At 40.1% G+C, this 13,045-nt stretch overlaps 1 long non-coding RNA gene across 1 annotated transcript in view; it reads left to right on the top strand.

Moving 5' to 3' along the window:
• The window catches only part of LOC120398875, a 67,805-nt gene extending 55,292 nt beyond the window's left edge, over positions 1–12,513 (top strand). Inside the window, exon 3 of the long non-coding RNA XR_005594764.1 lies at positions 12,266–12,513. This is a non-coding gene — a long non-coding RNA (uncharacterized LOC120398875). The remainder of the gene's footprint in view (positions 1–12,265) is intronic.
• Positions 12,514–13,045: the final 532 nt, after the last annotated feature.

Below are 13,045 nucleotides of genomic sequence, written 5' to 3'. Positions count from 1 at the left end.
TTTTATGTGGAGCAGCATCCTGGGACTTCTCCATGTGTCAGGTCTCATTCATTTTAGTAATGCAGTGTCAGCATACTGCTGATGTTCACAACAGAACTGTCACAGATGGTGTGTTTTTAAAATAGAACTGGCAAATTTTGTTTCACCTGAAGTGAATTTGAGTGGCACTCTACCTTATGGGAAAGCTTTAAAAGTTGATCTAGACTAAGGAAGATTGGATTAGCCCCAGAGAAGTAATAGTCAGCTTTATATCTAATCAAAGGCCTGACCCAGAGAGATGCTGATTTCTTCCTGCAAGGTCCTGAATGCCTCAACTCTTATTGGCTTCAGTAATATAAACAAAGACAAGGTACTTGAAAGTCAAGTTTTCTTCCCTCTTCCTCTCTTTCCCCTCTGTTCTGTTAACTTTCAGGGCCAAATTCTGAGCAAAATAAGAGTCAATACATTATATGAAAAAGCAGGTTACCTATAGATCTGCTGCTTCAAATACGCTGGAGGTGCTAACATTCCAGAATAGAACGATTTAGTCACAGATCATGAGGACGTGAGAACATAAGAAAATAAGAACATAAGAATGGCGATACTGGGCAAGACAAAATGTCCATCCAGCCCAGTATCCTGTCTACCGACAGTGACCAATGCCAGGTGCTCCAGAGGGAGTGGACCTAACAAGTAATGATCAAGTGATCTCTCTCCTGCCATCCATCTCCACCCTCTGACAAAGAGAGGCTGGGGACACCATTCCTTACCCATCCTGGCTAATAGCCATTAATGGACTTAACCTCCATGAATTTATCTAGTTCTCTTTTAAACCCTGTTATAGTCCTAACCTTCACAACCTCCTCAGGCAAGGTTTTCCAAAGGTTGACTCTGCACTCTGTGAAGAACTTCATTTTATTTGTTTTAAACCTACTGCCCATTAATTTCATTTGGTGTCCCCTTATATTCTTATATTATGGGAACAAGTAAATAACTTTTCCTTATTCACTTTCTCCACGCCACTCATGATTTTATATACCTCTATCATATCCCCCCTTAGTCTCCTCTTTTCCAAGCTGAAAAGTCCTAACCTCTTTAAACTCTCCTCATATGGGACCTGTTCCAAACCCCTAATCATTTTAGTTGCCCTTCTCTGAATCTTTTCTAATGCCAGTATATCTTTTTTGCGATAAGGAGACCACATCTGTATGCAGTATTCAAGATGTGGGCGTACCATGGATTTATATAAGGACAATAAGATATTCTCCATCTTATTCTCTATCCCTTTTTTAATTATTACTAACATCCTGTTTGCTTTTTTGACTGCTGCTGCACACTGCGTGGACATCTTCACAGAACTATCCACAATGACTCCAAGATCTCTTTCCTGATTAGTTGTAGCTAAATTAGTCCCCATCATATTGTATGTATAGTTGGGGTTATTTTTTCCAATGTGCATTACTTTACGTTTATCCACATTACATTTCTTGCCATTTTGTTGCCCAATCACTTAGGTTTGTGAGATCTTTTTGAAGTTCTTCAGTCTGCTTTGGTCTTAACTATCTTGCGCAGTTTAGTATCATCTGCAAACTTTGCCACCTCATTGTCTACCCCTTTCTCCAGATCATTCATGAATATGTTGAATAGGATTGGTCCTAGGACTGACCCTTGGGGAATACCACTAGTTACCCCTCTCCATTCTGAAAATGTGCCATTTATTCCTACCGTTTGTTCCCTGTCTTTTAACCAGTTCTCAATCCATGAAAGGATTTTCCCTCTTATCTCAGGACAACTTAATTTACATAAGAGCCTTTGGTGAGGGACCTTGTCAAAGCTTTCTGGAAATCTAAGTACACTATGTCCACTCGATCCCCCTTGTCCACGTTTGTTGACTCCTTCAAAGAACTCTAATAGATTAGTAAGACACAATTTCCCTTTACAGAAACCATATTGATTTTTGCCAACAATTTCTGTTCTTCTATGTGTCTGACAATTTTATTCTTTACTATTGTTTCAACTAATTTGCCTGGTACTAATGTTAGACTTACCGGTCTGTAATTGCCGGGACCACCTCTAGAGCCCTTTTTAAATATTGGCGTTACATTAGCTATCTTCCAGTCATTAGGTACAGAAGCTGATTTAAAGGACAGGTTACAAACCATAGTTAATAGTTCCGCAATTTCACATTTGAGTTCTTTCAGAACTCTTGGGTGAATGCCATCTGGTCCTGGTGACTTATTACTGTTAAGTTTATCAATTAATTCCAAAACCTCCGCTAGTGATGCTTCAATCTGTGACAATTCCTCAGATTTGTCACGTACAAAGGATGGCTCAGGTTTAGGAATCTCCCTAACATCCTCAGCCATGAAGACTGAAGCAAATAATTTATTTTGTTTCTCTGCAATGACTTCATTGTTTTTAAGTACTCCTTTTGTATCTCAATCGTCCAGGGGCCCCACTGGTTGTTTAGCAGGCTTCCTGCTTCTGATGTACTTAAAAAATATTTTGTTATTACTTTTTGAGTTTTTGGCTAGCTATTCTTCAAACTCCTTTTTGGTTTGTATTACATTTTTACACTTAATTTGAACACTTTAAAATGACTAGGAATGTTATTTCATCATGGAAAGAGAAAAATATAGTTTGCCACATATTTCAAGGTGGTACGTTCATGTCAGCTTTTCTTTTGATAAATGTATTATTTTAATACTATTATTTCTAATATTTAATATAATTATTTCTAATTTTCATATGTAGACAGTGCTCATGAAATTTAGCAGCTTAATCATTTAGCAGCTTAATAATTAGGAAGCTTTCAGTTTACAGAACAGGTATGGTGTGAAATAAGAGAGTTTGAAGAAACCTTCATTATCCCACAAATAGGCCTCAACATGGTAATAGAAAGAATATCTCTAGAGCAAGAAGTTAGTTCAGTCATGACCATGAAATCCTTGAGAGGCTGCCTCATCTGAGTCTACCTCAAACAAAGTTAGTTAGTGCAACCGTGATGTAGACAGGTATGTACTACAGACTGGTCATACATTCATTGATTTTAAGGCCAGAAAGGACCACCACATCATCTAGTCTTAGGGTGACCAGACAGCAAGTATGAAAAATCGGGACGGAGGTGGGGGGTAATAAGAGCCTATATAAGAAAAAGACCCAAAAATTGGGACTGTCCCTATAAAATCGGGACATCTGGTCACCCTATCTAGTCTCAACAATTAATGTGTAATGAACTTTCAAGCACTATCTAGGCTTGTTTGAACCAGTGGTGATATGGTAATATTTTCATATTCTAATACCAACCCATAAAACATAGAATAAAATACTTTCTAGTTGACTACCAAAAAAAAGGGGGATTATTGCTTTCAGAAACTACATATATAGAGTATGGAACAAATTGTGGATTTTCATTGTACATAGCAAAGGGGATAAATATCAGTATTAGGCAGGAGTAATGCAAATTGGGCACCAAAATATAAAATAAAATTGCAAAGTCTCCTAACATAACTTTCAATATGTTACTTATGAAGAAGTATTTTAATATTGAAAAGCCTCAAATATGATTGTCTTTTCCTTTCTTTATATCTTCTTGCCAAGTTCATGTAAATGAGTCCATGTGAATGGATTCTTTTGCTCTCTTTTTTCAAGACAAATCTTTCAGAGAAAATGTGTCCTTCAAAAAAAAAAAAAAACAGCCCAGCACTTTTAATTAAAAGCACTGTTACAATAAATAGGAAGTGCACATATTAAACAGCTATTTGAAAAAAATAATAATGTGGTACTATAGAGTTTTGTTTCAAGCTTATTAAAAATGAGAATCCATCATAAATATTGAAAACCAGTAGAAGGGAAAACATTAAAACACTCTTTCAGCTTTGAATCCATACAAAATGCAAAACATTGTCTTCCAATATCCTCTACAATGTTCTGCAGTAGATCCAGATGGTCTAACCTGTGCTGCTCCTCTCCCTACTCCTCGCACCAACAGCAAGCTCCTCAGCAGCAGCAGCCAGCCAGGAGAGACCCCGCAGGTGGTAAAAAATCAGTGGTGGAGTCCCTCACTTCCCCTCTGGGGAGCAGGCCTGAAAGGCTCCCCGGGAAGTAACAGCAACCAGGCAGGCCACCAGCCAGTGAGGTAGCAGGAGTCTGGGGGTCTGGCCCACGTGAATGCTGAAGAGGGTGCTCTGGGCCCAGCAGCAGCAGCTCCATACCCACAAAAGAAGGCTCTTTTCCCCCAGGGGCTAAAAATAGTTACATCAGGTCAGCTAGGGACACCTGAGTCCAATTAAGGGCTGTGTGTGACCTTTAAAAAACCCCTCTTCTGGTGAAAGAAAGGAGGAGAGATAAGGTATGGCAGGGCTAGTGGCAGTAGAAAACCTCCCAATCACTTATAGAGGAAGTATCAGAGAGGTAGCCGTGTTAGTCTGGTTCTGTAAAAGCAGAAAAGAATCCTGTGGCACCTTATAGACTAACAGATGTTTTGCAGCATGAGCTTTCGTGGGTGAATACCCACTTCATCGGATGCAAGCAATCCTTATAGAGGAAGCAATCCTTATAGAGGAAGCAATCAAGCCAACTTTCTTTGGGGAAAGACTGGTACTCAGAGGCTAGCATAATAAGGTAGCCCCCCAGAGAGGGGGCAGGAAGAGCTATTTCCTTTTTATGTTTTGAACTTGTTTCTTTTTGTTTGCCTGGAGAATATTGCTTGGGCAAACCTGAGGCCCATCTTGTAAATAGTCAAAAATAAAACCCAAGTGAAGGGGGAAAAAAGCTCTCTAGAGTGTGAATGATTTATTCCAGGACCCCACCCCCCACCAGAGGGGGAAACACTGAGCATGGTGAAGTGAAGAAGGTGCCTTGCCCCAGTGGTGATTGTGGTAGAAGGACCCCTCTCTGATGGACCAAAAACTTGTCGTGGTGGAGAGGCTTGCGTGGGCTACAGCCCCTCAGAGCTATATCGTCTGGAGATTTTATACTCCTGATAGGGTCCTCCTTGGTGAGCAGGTCTGAGGTGAGCCTCCTGACTAAACATGATCCAAACTTCAAAAGACTCCAATGGTGGATTGGGTGCACCTCGAGGACCTTCTCGTACTCTGTAGTTGTGAAGGCAGATAAGGGCTGCAGTAGGAGGGATGCCCCTGGTTGTCTTGGATCAGGGTTTTCCTCCTGTCAAGTTATGTGTGTTTACTGCTTGTGCACTGGTTTCTCCATGTTAAAAGATTTCATGCACAGGCCTTTGCCAAAGGGTTCACACCTGCACAAAGTCCTGCTGCGATGGACGAGTGGAGGGGAAGACAGGAGCAGTGATCTCTGGGAGTCTTTAGTCACAAGTCTGCATGCAGGCAGGCATCCATGTGATGGTCATTTTGTGCTTAGTTGAGATAGAAATGCATTTAGACAGCAGTGGCTTTTCATGATCTCCTCTGCTCACCCCAAATGGGGAAGGGGCTAGAAAAGGTGCCCCAAACATAGTATGTTTCATACTCTTCTAACTAGATGGCCATATCCAGTGGGATCACTCAACTCTGCAGATGAAACAAGAGCTATAAGACAATGAATTTCGTCACCTGGAATGTCCGCACCCTTATGGACTCTCAGCACAGTGAATATCTGGAAAGGAGAACTGCCATGATTGCCAGAGAACTGGCAAGACTCAACATTGACATTGCAGCTCTTAGTGAGACCTGCTGGGCCGATGAGAGCCAATTAAAAGAGGATGGAAGTGGCTACACCTTTTGGAAAGGAAAGCCACCCGAAGAGAGATGCATTCACAGGATTGACTTTGCCATCAAAAGTAAGACTGACAATCAGCTTTTGGAGCTTCCCTTGGGGATCAATGAGCCTCTCATGACTCTTCAGCTCAAGCTTAGCAACAACCAATACGCCACGTCATCAGTGCACATGTCCCAACACTTAATGATGAGGAAGACAATAAGGAACAGTGTTATAGAACTCTTGATGCAGTCCTAACAACCACACCTAAAGCAAACAAATTCATCCTCCTGGGAGATTTCAATGCCAGAGTCGGATGAGATTCCCAACTCTGGAGAGGCACAATAGGCAAAGAAAGGGTGGGAAATGTAAACCCCAATGGTATTCTCCTCCTCAGCAAATGTGTGGAGCATGATCTGCTCATCACAAATACTATCTTTAGGCAGAGTAACAAATTTAAGACCACCTGGAAACATCCTCAGTCCAAAACTGGCACCTCCTTGACTATGTTATAGTCAGAGCCTGAGACTATACTTACATCCATATAACACAAGCTATAAGAGATACTGATCACTGTTGGACGGACCATCGATTAGTAAGATCAGTCATGTACCTGCAGCTTGCTCCAACACACCGCAAACACCCAAAGACTAAGCAAAAGCAGTACAACATCAAAGCACTTCAAGACCAAGCCAGCTGCAAAACATTTCAGCAACATTTGTCTGAGAATCTCTCTAACCTGCCTGACAACATCATTGACATTCAAGAGTACTTAAAAACACCATGCTTGTGCTGAAACCATAGGATATTCCTCTCATTGGCACCAAGTCTGGTTTGACAAAAAGAACAAGGAAATCCTACTATTAATTCAACAGAAAAGAAATGCATTTTGTAACTGGCAAAATGATTCCTCTAACAAATGAAATGAAAACATGAGGCTTATCACCTGCTTAAAGCCAAAGTCCAAAGGAGGCTATGTGACATCAAAAACAAGTGATAGCAAGAGAAGGCCTCTGAGGGTTTGGTAGACCAGGATGACATGAGAAGCTTCTTTCAAGCAACAAAACTATATATGGGCCAAGCTCCAAAGACCCAACCCCCTTACATTCTCAGGATGGCTCCAGCCTCCTCAAGGACAATGTAGCCCATTAAACAACTCTGGAAGGAGCAATTTGAGAGCCTGCTAAACCATGAATCCATGGTCTCTGAAGACACCATTGAGTTTATTCCACAGCGCCCAGCAATAGACACCTTGTTGATCCCCCATCTTTTGAGAAAGTCCAGCATGCTATCACTCAGACAAAAAATCACAAGGCACCAGGCCCAGATGGCATCCCACCCCAGGTTTTTAAAGCTGGTGGAACAATGCTCCAGCACAAATGTTGCCAACTTCTCAACAAAATATGGATCTGCAAAGAAATTCCACATGACTTTAAGAATGCTAAATTACAATATTCAAGAAAGGGAACAAATCTTTGCGCGGGAACTATAGAGGTATTGCTCTCCTCTCCATTGCAGGAAAGATTTTTTTTCCCAGATCTTACTAAACTATCTCCTCCCCCTTGCAGAGGAACTCCTTCCCAAACACATTGTGGCTTCAGGCCACCCCAAGGAATAACTGACATGATCTTTGTTGCACGAAAGATTCAGGAGAAGTGCAGAGAGCCACACCAGGAACTACAGAACCAGACTAACACGGCTACCCCTCTGATACTTGACACCAGGAACTGTTCATTGCATTAATCAACCCAACCAAGGCCTTTGACTCTATCAATTCTGATGCCCTATGGAAGGTGCTGTGTAGGTTTGGCTGTCTACAGAAATTCATTTCCAGCATCAGACTACTCCATGATGGGATGGCTGTCACCATTTTGTGCAATGGCTCAGAGACCGAACCATTCACCATTCACACTGGTGTCAAGCAGGGTTGTGTTATTGCTTCAACACTCTTCTCCATTTACCTTGCCTGATTCTCATCCGCAACTGCCTTTCTGACAGAATTGGGATTGAGTATCATATGGATGGTCAATTCCTCAATCTCCAATGCCTCCAAACAAAATCTAAGATAACAAGAATTGGCATCAGTGACCTTCAGTATGAAGACGACTGTGTCAGGCTTGCACACTCAGAGTCTGACCTGCAAAGCACCCTAAATCTTTTTGCAGATGCCTATCACAGTCTGGGTCTCTATCTCTCAACATTGGGAAAACCAAGGTACTCTATCAGCCCTCACCTGCACAAACTACTCTTTGTACTCCACAAATCACCATCAGCAGAGAACCCCTGGAAAATGTGGACCATTTTCCGTACCTTGGCAACCACCTCTCCCAAACAGCCAGCATTGACACAGAAATTGAACACAGGATCTGTTGTGCCTGCACATCTTTTGGAAGACTACTCAAACAAGTCTTCAATGATAGGGATCTACAAACAGGTACCAAGATCCTGGTTTACAAGGCAGTTGTCATCCCCACCCTTCTCTATGGGTATGAGACCTGGGCAACCTACAGATGTCATCTCAAGCAGCTAAAGTGGTTCCAGCAGTGCTGCCTCAGGAGGATTCTCAGGATCAGCTGGGAAGACCAATGCACTAACCTCAGCATTCTCTCTGCAGCCAACATCAGCAGTATAGAAGTGCAGGCCATGAAACACCAATTCAGCTGGGGTGGCCACTGTACATATGCCACTGTACACCTCCTTAAGCAACTACTCTTCTCTTAGTTAAGTCAGGACTTCCGGAGGGCAGTGGATGTGTTTCAAAGACATACTGAAAATACATCTTAAAAAGGGAGGCATCAACCCAACAAACTGGGAGGACTTGGAACAAAACGCAGTGGCGCCACAGCTCACTTTGAGGAGAACAGAGAAGTGACAAAGGAGGAAAAAAAGGCACAACAACTCCAGCTAGCAATCTCCTCCAAGATTACACCTGTCACTTCTGTGGCAGGACAAGAATTGTGCTCCTCAGCCACTTAAAAACTCACCAATGAACCTCCCTGGCAGACATCATCCTCGTATCGAGGGATAGCTGAAGAAGAAGAAGAAGAAGAAGGTAGCATGACCCTTTAATTCACATGGATGAGGAAACAGAAGAAACTTGTAAAATTAGCATCTATACACATAGCTGTAGCTATTCTTCTGTTTTGTAATTCATTTCTAATATAATGTTTACATTTAGATTTTCTACAGATTAAGTTATAAATATACATGGCGGTCTGTTAGGCAAATGCAATTATTGGTAGTGATCCTCAGCATGTGTAAATTGGCAGAGTTCCAGGATCTAGCCCTTTATTATTAGTAGTAGAATTGCATCCAAAAGTTGTAGATATTATAGCACAGATAAAACAGTTGCTACAGCGAAGAGCTTAATTTCTAATTTTTGATACAACAAAACAAGTGGTAGTAACAAAATAGATAGGAAATGGGCCTAGGAAGGACAAGGATTACAGCAAGGAGATCAGGTGCTTTTTCTGGTCATTTCATATATTACATACAAAAAGCTCAGTTAAAAGAATGTCATTTTGGTTGGAATGTCAAGTACTCAAACTTAGGAGGTGCCAGGTTTATGGTTGCTCAAGCAGCCTTAACTCTGCACCAATGTGCGTCCATCTTGTGCACTGAATAAAACAAGGTCCTGTGGGGAAAGGATTGTTCATGTAATTAAATGCTATATCATAATGAATGTGCACAAAGGGAAGAAATTGAACAGACAACCCTAAATCTGGCATTTCTAACTTTCAATTGCTTGTCTTTGAAACATAAATAATATTCTTGAAACTTTTTTAAAGGAAAACAATAACAAGTTATATTATTATGTGTATCTGCAACAACCTCCAGTTGCAGATCATCATCAGGTTTTGAACCCTAAATTATCAGCACTGCTGCATACCTTACTGCTACTTGGCTACATAAGGCAGTACATGAGAAACCTGCTGATCCCAAAGTGGTGAAGGAGCTATTGGTACCATGTTCTGGGTCAAGAGGTGGTCAGAGGAAGCCTTGTACAGTTGGTTCTCTCCCTCTTCTTGAATCTGGAGCTACTGCCCCATATGGTGTCCCCACAGGGGGAGATTGGGCCTCACTTGCCTGTCTTCCATCCCCTTCTTTCGGTGGGTGCTCTGACAGCATTCCCAGTGCAGCATATGCTACTGCTTTGGCGGCAGTGTGAGCCCAGCTTCTTAGAACCTTCATGCTCAGTGATACTCCCAAAATTCTTCTGGGAAGTGCCAGGGAGAGAAGATAAATGGTGATTTTTTAAATAGAATTTCATGGGATAAAGCAAAAGTCTCTCTAGCTCGAGGAGTTTCTTTCTGCTGAATTTCAGAAGTCTGCTGTAAATAATGGAGGTGCTAAGAGTTTCTCAAAATAAATACATAGATAATCTTTTATCATTAGGCAACCTAAATATACTGGTCACTATAGTAACTCACCTTATAAGAAATATTGTTTCAAATTTTTTTGTTCCTGAAATAAATGGGTGTTTGGGAGAGACTTGAATGAAGAGATCTTCTTAGCACTGACACTTTGATACCCCAGGGAATAACACCTTAGCAACAATGTCTCTGTGTTGTGTTCCAGCCAGGATGGATCTTGAAAACGCTGAATTACATCTCCTAGCACTCACTGATGCAGCAATACATAAAGAAATCTTATTGTTATTGAAGGATGTTTAATGCTTCACTTTGATCTTGAAACTTCAAAATATTAACACAGATTAATTTCTTGACACATTTTCCTGAAAGCAGGGAAAAGCCATCTGAAACACCAGAAACCAAATATACTCTATTAGGGCTGGTCCACACTAAGAAGCGGGGTCGAACTAGGGTACGCAAATTCAGCTACGTGAATAGCGTAGCTGAATTCGAAGTAACCTAGTTCGAACTACTCACCCGTCCAGACGCCGTGGAATCGAAGTCCGCGTCTGCAAGGTCGACTCCGCCACCGCCGTTTGCAGTGGTGGAGTACCGGAGTCGACCGTGGCGCTTCCGGAGTTCTAACTATCGTGTCCACATTAGACGCGATAGTTCGAACTCCGAGAAGTTGAACTCACCGCGTCGACCCGGCTGGTAAGTGTAGACTAGCCCTTAGATTTACACTGCTTTGATCCTGAAGTAAAATTAGTGCCCCTGGATTCTGAAGAGCACAACTGTAGTTAGAAGTGATTGGTACACCACAATTTACAAGTCACTATTGTGCTAAAAGTGATCCATAATCTAAAGGTAATACATTATTTCCCTGTTCGTTATTTTTTAAGAAATGATGAGATTTGTGCTTAAAACATTTTGGAACTTAAGATCTGACCAACACATTTTAATTCCCAAATTATAACTAACAAATTGTGTTATTCAGATATCTAAGCTGTATTCTGAATAGGCCATTTTCTATAAGGAATATAGATACTCAGTGATCAGATATAATATTTTAATATGAAAAAAAATCTTTAAATTAAAACAAATGCTGCTAACCATTCATGTGTTTATGAATTCTTTCTAAAATCTCAAACCTTTAGCCAACAAAGCATCATTCTGCTGGTGATTACTCAGCAGGGAAAAAGTCGATCTTTCTTATTGAGCCAAGAAGTGCCTTTACCATGTAAGATTCCGGTAGACATCAGTGGGGGAACGAAGAACATATTACTCTGTGCAAAATCATGGCCTTACTGAAATCAGTGATGAAAGTTCAGTTGATTTTCTTAGGGCCAGAATTTCATCCTGTGTGATTATGGGTGGAAGAATCTGCTTCTAAAACCCAATTCAATATGCAGTGAAGTCAATGAGAGTCTTGCCAATGATTTCAATAACCATTAGATCATGGAGAAAGACTCCCATTGAGTTCAGTGGGTTTTGGCTCAAGCCGTTAGTGAATATTTTGATACTATCCTCTTTAGTCAAATATGCATACAAATAATTAGATTGAAATTAAATACCTGTTAAAAGTAAAACTTCACTTTTAAAAAGAAAATATAAATTAATTTAAGATTAACTAGAATATTACCAAGATAGTAATCTTCCAGAGACTACCAGAAAAGGTAGTCTCAGCCTTCTATGGACCACAGCAATCTCTTATCCTTGTATGGATATTCTGAAAGCTGCCAGGCTATTTACTTTTATATGAAAATCACACAATAAAACTACATCTAAAGCTACAGGACCTGAATCTCAAGGTAATGTGCATAGATGAACTCTTTTTTCCATTTGGGAATACTCAGGTAGATGCCTAAATAGCTATAATTAACTTAATTTACATTCAGTGAGCTACAGCTTCTAAAGGTTAATTATCAGTACTTTAGAGTATTAATAGCTTGATACCACCAATTCCTTGCAGCACTATTTTTAAAACACTTATATTACAGCAGTTTAAAACATATTTTCTACATTTCATATCATCACCTTAGCATTTATTTGGAATGTTGCATGTTTACTATTATACAACATTGGATTACATTCCATACAAAAGGCTACAAACCAATTTAAAAAAATACCTACCAACCACATCTGTAGAGATGAGACAATGAAGCATTTTAAAATAATTAATGGAATTCATTAATGAGATCTCATATGAACTTTTTCAGAGCTTGACAGAAAATCTACCTATTCAGAGAATCCTACCTGGAAAAGCAAAATATGAAAAAAGATTAGTGGAAGAGAAAAACAAAGGAAAAATTAGAAAGAAGAGGAAAAACATCTGCATGTCAGGCATCAAACCATAGGATGTCAAGAGTAGATTCCACTTTCAATTTTTTATTCTAATGTGTATTCTGTGTTTGTAATATAGATGCTGCATTGACTGATGCTCTATAAATACTGTACTAGACATAGATATAGCAGATTAGATAGATAATATACAGTTTTGATTAGATTGAGTAGCTTCTTTGATAGTAAAATTTACATGTTGAAAACTCATCTTGACTTTTTCCATTTTCTATCCGTTGGACTGTCATTTTTGGTTACCCATTCTCTTGATTAAATTTGGAAGGATGATTCTGTATTACATACTCCCCTATACATATTTAATTATCCTATTGTCTGTACTTTCAAGGGTACTTTTTTTTTTTTGCAACAGGGTTGACTTGATTGGCATCAGTCATCTTGCTAGTCTGTTATATCAACATACCTGGACTGGTCTTAGAAAGGCAATAAATAGTGTACTTAATGAATTCAGATTCATAGTTTGAATTCCATGCATTTAGGCTTTGTTCTAAAAAATACTAAAATCAAGAGGAGTCTTTCAATTGACTTCAATGGGCTTTGGCTCAGATGCTTACTAGATCCAATTCACAATTTTCACTCTCAGAACTGAAACTTCTTTCTGGGCTTTATAGAATAAGGAAAGCCTGAAATTTCTCTGCTGT

Source organism: Mauremys reevesii, linkage group 2 (genome assembly GCF_016161935.1).
Source record: "Mauremys reevesii isolate NIE-2019 linkage group 2, ASM1616193v1, whole genome shotgun sequence".
NCBI classification, from domain to species: Eukaryota; Metazoa; Chordata; order Testudines; family Geoemydidae; genus Mauremys; species Mauremys reevesii.
The sequence above is the reverse complement of the archived record's forward strand: the minus strand, read 5'-3'. Positions and strand labels throughout refer to the sequence as shown.